The 10,354-nt window shown below is 34.6% G+C and overlaps 1 long non-coding RNA gene across 8 annotated transcripts; it reads left to right on the forward strand.

Annotated features, from left to right (window-relative positions):
• The first annotated feature begins 5,527 nt into the window (after positions 1 to 5,527).
• LOC145009044 (uncharacterized) lies at positions 5,528 to 10,117 on the forward strand. 8 transcript variants are annotated; one of them, XR_013663729.1, is made up of 10 exons: positions 5,531 to 6,239; positions 6,472 to 6,572; positions 6,722 to 6,784; positions 7,371 to 7,522; positions 7,626 to 7,787; positions 7,930 to 7,968; positions 8,091 to 8,520; positions 9,305 to 9,388; positions 9,607 to 9,852; positions 9,942 to 10,117. It is a non-coding gene; the product is annotated as an uncharacterized LOC145009044 (long non-coding RNA). The 8 variants fall into 8 exon arrangements; XR_013663728.1 differs by having other exon boundaries at positions 5,529 to 6,239; positions 8,091 to 9,388; XR_013663727.1 differs by having other exon boundaries at positions 5,530 to 6,239; positions 9,305 to 9,852.
• Positions 10,118 to 10,354: the final 237 nt, after the last annotated feature.

The following is a 10,354-nucleotide window of genomic DNA, read 5'->3' on the forward strand; positions in this document are numbered from 1 at the left end:
CTATTATTTCTATTCTTGGTATGACCGTCTTTATTTGTCATCATAAACATTATATAAATAATCATCATTATAAGTTATTAACGTTATAATTATGAGTTTTTCAAGCCTAAACACAAATAAACAATAATTAAATTTTTTTCGTAAAACATTAAAACAGTCTAAATTTTTTTTTCTAAATTTAAAAATAGATTCTAACATATCAATAATAAATTGTATATCTAATATTGAAGCAATACATATAATAAATAATAGTATAAATTGGAAACAAGAACAAATAAAAAACCTTGAAGATAAGATAACAAAATTAATTTGTTAAATAAGTTTCAAAAAATAGAAAAAGCGTTAATAATAACTAATTCACTAGAAAAAAGAAACTAAAAATTTTATTTAATATATATGGAAACTTTACAAGGAAAAAGTAGAAATACTAACTAAATTATTTGCAGCATTAGAAATTTCGTTCGAAACTCAAGAAAATAATATAATAGAAAATAATTCAGATAATGATGATGCAGAAGTAATATATGATTTTTCTTCAGATGATGAAAATCCTTATTCAAACCCATATAGAGATTCATAACACAATTTTGGATCAAAACGAAAACAATCATATGTTGAAGACGATTATCAAAGTCAATATATTTATGGACCACCTTCGTTAGAAGAAAATTTTTTATATAGGCAAGGAATGGTCAAAAATAAACAAAACAAATGGGAAAAAAAATACCTCCACAATATATACCTAAACTATTTACTTTTCCAACAAATTCAGATATTCTTTTTATTGATTGTGAGCAAAATCCCGAAGCAAAAATTCAAGAATGGAGTAATAAAATGGGAATTCAAATTCAACTAACTGAAGAATTAAGAAATCTACATCCAAAAAATTTTCTTAATTATATTATACATAAAACACATGGCAATGCATATCATTTCCTTTCATCTCTCGATGAAACAGAGACGATGATGATAGCAACCACTGATGCTATGGAAACATTTAAAAATGTATTAAATCGGCGTATTCAAGAATTCATAGGAAAACAAATAGAAGATAAAACATCTCAAGAAGCTTTTCAATTAGAATCATTATGACATCTAACTAACTTACGAATTTGTAACATGTGTTATTTAGACCCATTTATATGCGAATATTCTGAACATTATTATAATCTAGATTTTACTAGAAAAAAGATAGCATTAGACATGTTTTACCAAAAATTACCATCATTAGTAAGTCAAAGTGTAATAAAAGATTTCCAATAAGAATTACAACAAAATAAAATTGCAGATACCTTAGGAGCAAGGATAAGTATATTAAAAGCATGGATGCAGAAAAAATGTTTAGAACCAAAAACAACACAAGATGCAAGAACTGATTTATGCTGTGATACCTTATTTAATAAAGTCAATCAATATGGTTGTAAAGACAATAAAAAAACAAAAATATAAAAAGAAAATTTGGAAAAACAAACTTATAAACCTAAATATAAACAATATTATAAACAAGGTGAAAGAAAATATTTTCGAGACAGAAAACAATATAAGAAAAAATATCAATCTAACACAAATTACTGTCCATCTAATAAAAAAGATTGTAAATGTTGGATATGTCAAGAAGACTGACACAAAGCCTACGAATGTCCAAAAAAGACTAAAAAAGAAAAAGAAACAAACTTATTAAAAATTGCATATGATCTCGGGTATGAACCTATAGAAGATTCAGGAATAGATTCAGATATAGATATTTATGCATATACAACTGATACTGATTCTGATTCAGATAAATAGTCCTATGAAGAAAGCATTATTGGGTTTAGAACATGAGGAAAACCTCATATCTAACCTATCCAAAGTATACATTGCTAAAGCATATATTGGTATGAAAATACCATCCAAAGCAAACAATGATAAAGTATACAGTGATATGAAAATATCACCAAAGCATACATTGATATGAAAATTCTCATATCATCATTTAAAATATTAAAAGCAAACAAAATTCAGCAATCATTCAGGTACCCAAAAGGCGCAAATATTCATTCAGCAGAAATATTGAAATGGAAGCCATCATGAAGCAAGTCAAACACCAGTTCAGACAAAAGAGGAGCAAGAAGCATCATTAATCAGACAGCTTGAAGTAGTCAAACGTAAAAAAGAGCAACTACAACAAACAATACAAATTCTATCATCTTATTCAACATCTAAAGAAGAAGCAGCCAACAGCTCAACAACAAAGCAACCAAAAGAAGAAATTCAAGAAATATCATCCGATGAAAGTCAACCACAAATAGTACTCGAAACAGAAAAACAAACTATGACGCTAAACCAGGAGGAGTATCCACCACTACAAACAGATCATAAAAATATAAAGAAATGGTACGTAATTTTCAACGGAGAAAACAAAGGAGTATATGACGATTGGGGAATCGCTAGTTCATATATTCTTGGAAAAAATATCATTCACAAAAGTTACAGAACGAAAAATGAAGCAGAAACCGCATACAACAAAGCATACAAAGCAGTAATAAAAGATAACATCGAATGTTCAAAAACAGTTCTCCTAACACCACAAAAACCTATATCCAACTTCACACCACAAAAACCTGTATCCATCCCAAGATCCCTTAACCAATTAAATGCAAAAATTGCCCTTTAATCCATTCTATCAACCAAAGAAAAAGAAGCCATGAAAAAACCATCTGCCAAAAAATTTGCCGAATTATGGGACAACCTCATTTCATACACCGAAGTCCATTCCTTGATGGGCTTTTACCCAGTAGCCAGACGCCCAGGTCCTAAAGCAGTTTTCTTAGCCGACTTATCAGATCCTATGACTTTATGTGATTATTTTATTCATGGATTCATCGACACCATCTATCTAGAAGGCACCAATTTACACTGCATCAGCGAGTTCCCTTCTGTTGTGCAAACTATCATCAGAAATTATAAGATACGATTTGCAAAATAGGAAAGAGGATTATTCATTAAAATGCATTCTAGCTATCCAATTTTTGATGAAGACTCTCAACTAATTGTCCCAAGTATTACTTTCACAAACATGGGAATAAGCAACGGCTCAAAACCAACAAAAGATGATCTACCACGAGAATCACCAACACAAGATCATCTAATTTTTGCACTCGCCGGTGTCTATTTAGCATCATCACGCATAGGCAACGTTAAAGATCAAAAGTCAAGAATTAGAGTGAATTACGATAGTAAAACTTTCATTATCTATTCGTTAACAGATAGTGAAATCACTCCGAAAGCAATGAAAGCAATTCAAATCTTCGAATAACCTTTCGAAAATTTTTCTCATCAATTAGCTGAATTACCTGCTGATATCAAAAAACAACTTTGTAAACATATTATGCATGCACCAAGACACAATTGCAGTCACTGTTCAGAAAACATGGAAGAAACACCATTCATGGAAGATTAACGATAAAAGAAAACATTTTTCAAAAATATGTCTTTTTGGAGGTGGGAGGAATGAGAATGACCTATTTCTGAATAGCATATTCAAATGACATGTTCGATAAAACTAGCTTGAAGCTCGTAACTTGTAGCTTGTAGCATTTTGTTAAATGCTACATAAAGTAGCATTTGGATTTGGAACGTTTTGTTTAGACTAAATGCTAGAAACTTGTAGCGCCAAACGAGATTTTCTGTTCAAAAATGAACATTTTGTCAAATCACTAGAATTAAAGCTCTCAAACGCTCCTAAACACCTCATGCCGAACACGTCGTTTGTGTTTTCAACTTAATCTCTACTTTATAAAACTTTGGATTGCCTTTTCTTTCTTATTTTCAACAATGTAGGATCCCATATCTCGTATTGTAATCTAACTAAAAAAAGACCCATGCTTCGCATGGGTTGGAAATGTTCTTTCAAATTCATTAGATTGGATCGGACTATTTCGTCATGTTGTCATGAGATTTAATTAGTATGTTTCGGATATTATATATATTGCCATCAACTTTACATAGGTTTTTTAATAACTATTGTTGGACAAAATTCAATGACACGACAATAATAATTTTTTCTCACAAAATTTTTTAGAGTAAATTATTGAAATCTTCCCTATGGTTTGGTCAAAATTGCACGTTTGGTCCCTAACTTTTTTTTGCACTCGGGTCGTCCCTATGGTTTGATTTTGTTGCATTTTTCGTCCCTTACATACATAAAGTTAGGGACCAAACGTGCAATTTTGACAAAACCACAGGGACGAAAAACGCAACAAAATCAAACCATAGGGACGATTCGAGTGCAAAAAACATGTTAGGGACCAAACGTATAATTTTTACTAAACCATAAGGACGATTTCAGTAATTTACTCAATTTTTTTAGAAAGAAAAAGATAAGATAAATTAAATATCATTATACTTTTTGTTCTTACAAATGCTCTTATCCGATTAAATAATAATGTGTGTAATATTTAATACTCATTTAATGAAATTTAATGAAATTTTAGTATATTAATATGACACATGTCGTCATTTAATTAGATAATTAGATAGAAATATTTGTAGGAACAAAAGTAAGAGGATATTTAATTTTTCAAAAGGTAAGAGAAAATAGGAAATAAAGTAAAATGAATGGCATATTAAAAATTTTGGAATTAGACAATTAGTTAGTAGAGTTGCCTTTATTACCACAAAAGCTATCAGGGGTATCTTCCCAGTTTTTATATAGTTTACTAGGTTATAGTCCGTGTTCCACACGGTTAAAATATTAAAAGAATAAAAATATTAGATAATTGTTAAGCATCAATCACAAATTTTGAAAACCAATATTTGTAAAACACATTGGAATATATATATATATATATATATATATATATATATATATATATATATATATATATATATATATATATTATGTAAGTGAATAGGGGTGTAAGTGAGTCAAGCTACTCATGAGCTACTCGGGATTGATTCGTTAAAAGCTCGACTCGAGCTCGAATTAAAGGAGCCTGAGCCGAGCTCAAGCCTAAATATGAGGCTCGTTTATTAAATGAGCTCGAGCCGAGATTCGGTTCTATGGACTCGCGATACTAAACGATCCTCTCTTTCTCTCTCTCTCTCTATATATATATATATATATATACACACACACACACACATACTTACGTGCGTACATCTGTACATACATACTTACATACACGCATGCACACACACACATACATACGTACGTACATCTGTACATACATACATACACGCATGCACACAGACACTCATATATATATATATATATATATATATATATATATATATATAGAGAGAGAGAGAGAGAGAGAGAGAGAGAGAGAGAGAGAGAGAGAGAGAGAGCCCACTAAATTGTTCACGAGCCAAGATCGAGCTTGATTTTAAGGCTCGAATCGAGCTCGAGCTTCCATAAAGTTAAAAGAGTCGTGCTCGAGCTTGATCGGGCTCGGACTCGGCTTGACTTGTTTACAGTGAATCTTAGGAACAATGGTTAGGTATTGTTCATTAGGTTATTTACTTTACCTGGGTTGCTTCTGCCTCTCTTATCCCACCGCTTCCAACTTCTAGAATCTCTTGCTTATTCCTCCACCACCTAATCTAATACTCCTTTATTCCACCACCACCTCTGCCTTTACCTCCATTAAGGCAAAAAGCCATTTCAATTTTGGTTCCCTTTCTCATAAATAAATCGATTGTACTGTTCGTTGGCTTCTCCACTACTGTTTGTTGGCTTCTCCACGAGCACCACCACTTTGGTTGCTTCTTCACACGTGTTAGCAATCTACCATTGTCAATGCTTCCAGATCCTTCCGGTCCACTAATGCTCATCACTTAAAAGTGATTTTGTTAGGGTTTCTATGTGCTGCAATCGAAGTGTCGCTTCTGTTTTTCCTTCTTTTCTTGATCGCTTATGCTTATCCTCCGCTTTTCTGTGCACTCACCACTGGTCTAACTCCCTACCACCGCTCCACCAATGCTCATTGTTGCAACGTAATCTTCCTAGGGTTTCTATGTGCTGCAGCCGATGTCTACTCCATCTTCTCCACTGCTTGACTTCTTCGCTAGGTTCTCCTTAACCCGATCGGTTTCCGTTATCTACCTCCATCATCATCACCGCTTACCGTCCTGAACTATCGATTATCACCCACCATCATCGTTTGACTCAATCGACCACCGCCTCCTTAGCCCAAGAAGTTTTGGGCGACAAAGATTGTCTCATTCCCAAATGACGGATAACATATCCTTTTGAGGTGAACGAAGAATTGATTGGGGGTTGTAATTACCCGACCTCAAATCTAATGTGTACACTATATGTTTGATCATATGCTCTTCACTCTGTTCGAATTTTTTTCGGTTGATTTCTACTCAACTTCATATGAAGATGTAGATTTTTTAGGTGAATTTGATGGAAATTTTTTGTGTTTTTCTATTTGAGTTGAAATTTGTGTGTGTGTGTGTGTGTTTTTTTTTTTTTTTTTGCAGATTAGGTTGTAGAAAAAGGTATATTGTGATGAGTGGTTCCTGGGGATTTAACCTAATTTCAATATTTATCGTCAACTTTGTTTATATGCTCTTCGCTGAAGGTGTCTAATCATATCATCTTTTATCTATTAGACGTTTTTTTAGTTGATTTTTACTCAACTTCATATGACGATGGAGATTTTGTAATTGAATTTCTTTGAATTTGTTTCAGTTTTTTCATCGGAGTTGAAATTTATGTGTTTTGATGCAGATTAGGTTGTAGAAAAGTCGAATATATAGATGAGTAGTTGCTGGGAATTTGCCTACCTTCAAGGTTAATTTCTTTCTATGAAATTTTGTCATTCTATAAGTTTAGGGTTTATGTTTTATTGATAATTATGAAATTCTGATTGTGCCAGCTTTTGGGAAGTGTATTGATTGTTCTTTTTTCTACTTTTGGATAGTTTAAGAGACCTGTTCTTCCCAAAATATTCCCAATTTGATTTCGAATTCTAAACATATGTAACTTGAATGGTTTCAATCTTTTTGCCTTTCTTTTCTCTCATGTTTTCCTGTTTTGATTTAATACGATAGATTGTATTTAAACATTTTCGTTTGCAACCAAGTTCCAGCATGTGAAAACCCTCCATTGGTAGGTACTTAAAACCTTTTGGAGGTCTGCTAATTATCAATGATCGCCTATGGTTATCGATTTTAAGCCAAAGAAAAAGGCAGATGATATAGCTGTAACTATTTTATCGGTTAATATCTCAAATCAGATGATATGTCAATACTTTCTTCAATTTTCCTTTCTCAATCTCCTTGATTCTTATTATTCATCTTCCATGTTATGTAACATTTTCTGATTCAATCACAGTATTTTTGAGATTTTGTTGATAATAAATCTTCATTTTATGTAGATTGATAGGTTGTATGTAGGAGATGGATATGATACAAAGGGAACTTTACCAACATTACAGACTTTAGCATCAAAAACAACATGTGGAATTGTTTACTGTAAATCCAACACTTAAAATGAAACCATATCGGGTTCTTTTCAGAAATGGATAAGGTAACCCTTCTTCTACTCCTTTTGTTGTTATGGCTTTGGTAAACAAAAAAAGTAACTTATGTGGTTTTGACTTTGGATTTGGTTTCAACTAAACTCACTATAGGTATTCTTTATTCGGACATTGACATGTGGGTGAAGATGATCTTGAAGGTGACGATGGATATTTATATATGTCAAACAAATTAGAAATAGATTTTACAAATGTTAGAATTACCCTTGGTTTAAGTCGGTCTGGCCCTGTAGGCCTTGAAGATGTTAAACATATGTAAGCCTTTCTATCTTATCCCTGTTTTGTATAAAAATTTACTACCATCATACTTTACAATAATGTCCCAGGTATAAGGTTATAGTTTCTTTTTAAAAAAAATTTGTTTTTTTTTAATTTGTTTTTTTTTCCCGATAACAAGTTTGTGCATCGAAATGGCATCCATGTGGGTTCTTACAAGGTACAATCTATTCTATTTATGGTTAAATTGCAAGAGATAGAAACATACTTTCTTTTAGTGGTTCATTATGGCATCATACTTTCTTTCCTTTCTATTAAATCATTGCTCTTTTTCTTCTTAAGGCGTTGTACTTTGAAAAATCTACACTTGTAACACCAAGAATCAGGAAGACCAAGAAAAGAAAGGTTAAGCTCTACATCAAGAGTCAACTCGTCGAGTCCAGGGAGGAACTCGACGAGTCGTAGCGGGATCCGGGTCACTGAGTAAGTGATCGACTCGGTGAGTCAGTGAGTGGACTCGGCGAGTTTGGTATGGGCGAGAAAAACCCTAATCCCAGAGGTTGTGCCCTATATAAAGCACATTATAATCCACCCTCAGCCTCTTTGCTCCCCTTTTTAGTTCCAGAAACCCTAGAATTGAGTGAGCCTTCATTATTTGAGAGAATAGAGCCTTGGAGGAGAGAATCTTAGAGAGGGGCTTGAAGAGCAAGGGCTTTGCTGCAAAGGAGTGGTGTAGATCCGGGATTTACTTGAGTTGGAGCTTTCATTTGAGGTAATAGTCTGTTGTTTGGGTTATGTGCATTTAGATCTATCTTATGTTTGAGTTTTGGGCATTTTAAGTATGGATGAGATCTATTTCGAGTTTGGAGTAGATCTGAGGTTGCTACCTCAGACCTAGGTTGGTAATAACCCAGAAAGTCATTAAGTTTAGGCCAATAAGTTGTTGGTGAAGCTCCTTTGTTACAAACCCTAGCCCTAGAGTGTTCTAAGCCTATAACTCCTTGGTTACAAGTAAAGTTTGCCACTTTACGTGGGGGTTAGGCTCTAGAGGAATGGATCTATGGATTTGAGCCCCTACATGGCTCAAAAAGCCACTATATGGATTAAGAACTGAAGAGACTCGGCGAGTCACATGGGTGTACTCGGTGAGTTGGATGAAGTTAGGAAGCAACTCGACGAGTTGGAAGAACAACTCGGCGAGTCTGTTGAAGATTGCCTTGGACTCGGCGAGTCTGTTCTTGGACTCGGCGAGTCAAGTCGCAAAACCCGAAACCCCTCAAGTTAAGACTCGAATCAGTGAGTTGAGTGGGGACCCAGTGAGTGGACAGGTCAGGACTCAGAAATCAGTAGACTCGGCGAGTCATGGTCTGACTCGGCGAGTCGAGTCGCGAATGAAAGGGATTTCAGAGCTTATGAACTCGGCGAGTTAGTAGGTTGACTCGGCGAGTAGGATCAACCTCGAAGGTTGACTGTGACCTGGACTTTGACTTTGACCAGAGTTGACTTAGTTGACTTTTGAAGGACTGTCAGACTAAGTATCATTTTGATATTGGTAGCTCAAAGAGCTAGAGGAGCAGCAGCTCAGAAGGTTGTCGGTTAGCAAGCAGCCAGAGGGTTATCAGCAAGTTCAGTAGTACCAGGTGAGTTTCCTTCCAGTAGGAACGGGTCTAAGGCCACAATGCCGACCCGTTTAGCTAGCAGTAGTTTTCGAACTTCGGTTCGATGCAGGAGTTAGTATGTTTGATGCCTTCGTGGCTCAGACAGGACTTATGTGTTATGTGTTCCGGGCTACGGCCCGATGCAGTATGCAGTATGTGTGTTCATGTTAGTTGATATGTTTATGTTATGCTTTGTTCAGTCAGTTTCTGGACTTCAATCCGATGCAGGGGGCAATGCCCTAGTTAGTCAGGACTTCGGTCCGATGCAGGGGACAAGGTCTCAGTCAGTTTCCGGACTTCGGTCCAATGCAGGGGGCAAGGCCCCAGATAGTGTGGACTTCAGTCTGATGCAGGGGACAAGGTCCCAGTCAGTTTCTGGATTTCGTTCCGATGCAGGGGGCAAGGCCTTAATCCGGACCTCGGTCCGATACAGTGGGCAAGATCCAGTATGTGCTTTATATGCTATTGTATGGTATGTGGTAGTTTGGGGGAGCTCACTAAGCTTCGTGCTTACGGTTTTCAATTTTGGTTTCAGGTACTCAGTTTTTAAAAGTGGAGCTCGGAGAGGTTGCAGTGCACACACCATAGTCAGTTAGCCTGGGAATGTTTTACTCTGATAATGAGATTATGTTTTGAATTAATACTCAAAAATTATGTTATGACTTATGATACGGTTTTATAAATATGGTTTTAGTAATGTTTTAAAAGAAATTTTTAGTCGTGATTTTTGGGTCGTTACAACACTGTTATAGCATTCGGTTTTTCAGCATGTGAATGACACTGATATAATTAGGAAGAAAATGGATGGTTATAAGGGTTTTTAGTCATTTTGATGTGCATTTTTTTATTCCTTATCAAGACTGCATTTTGTTTAGATGGGATATTGATGCAATAAGGAAATTAATAGAAGAGTTAAAGGGCTTATAGAAAGGTTTTTAGAGTATTGGC

This window comes from Lactuca saligna, chromosome 8, assembly GCF_052625555.1.
Source record: "Lactuca saligna cultivar CGN05327 chromosome 8, ASM5262555v1, whole genome shotgun sequence".
In the NCBI taxonomy this organism is placed as follows: domain Eukaryota; kingdom Viridiplantae; phylum Streptophyta; class Magnoliopsida; order Asterales; family Asteraceae; genus Lactuca; species Lactuca saligna.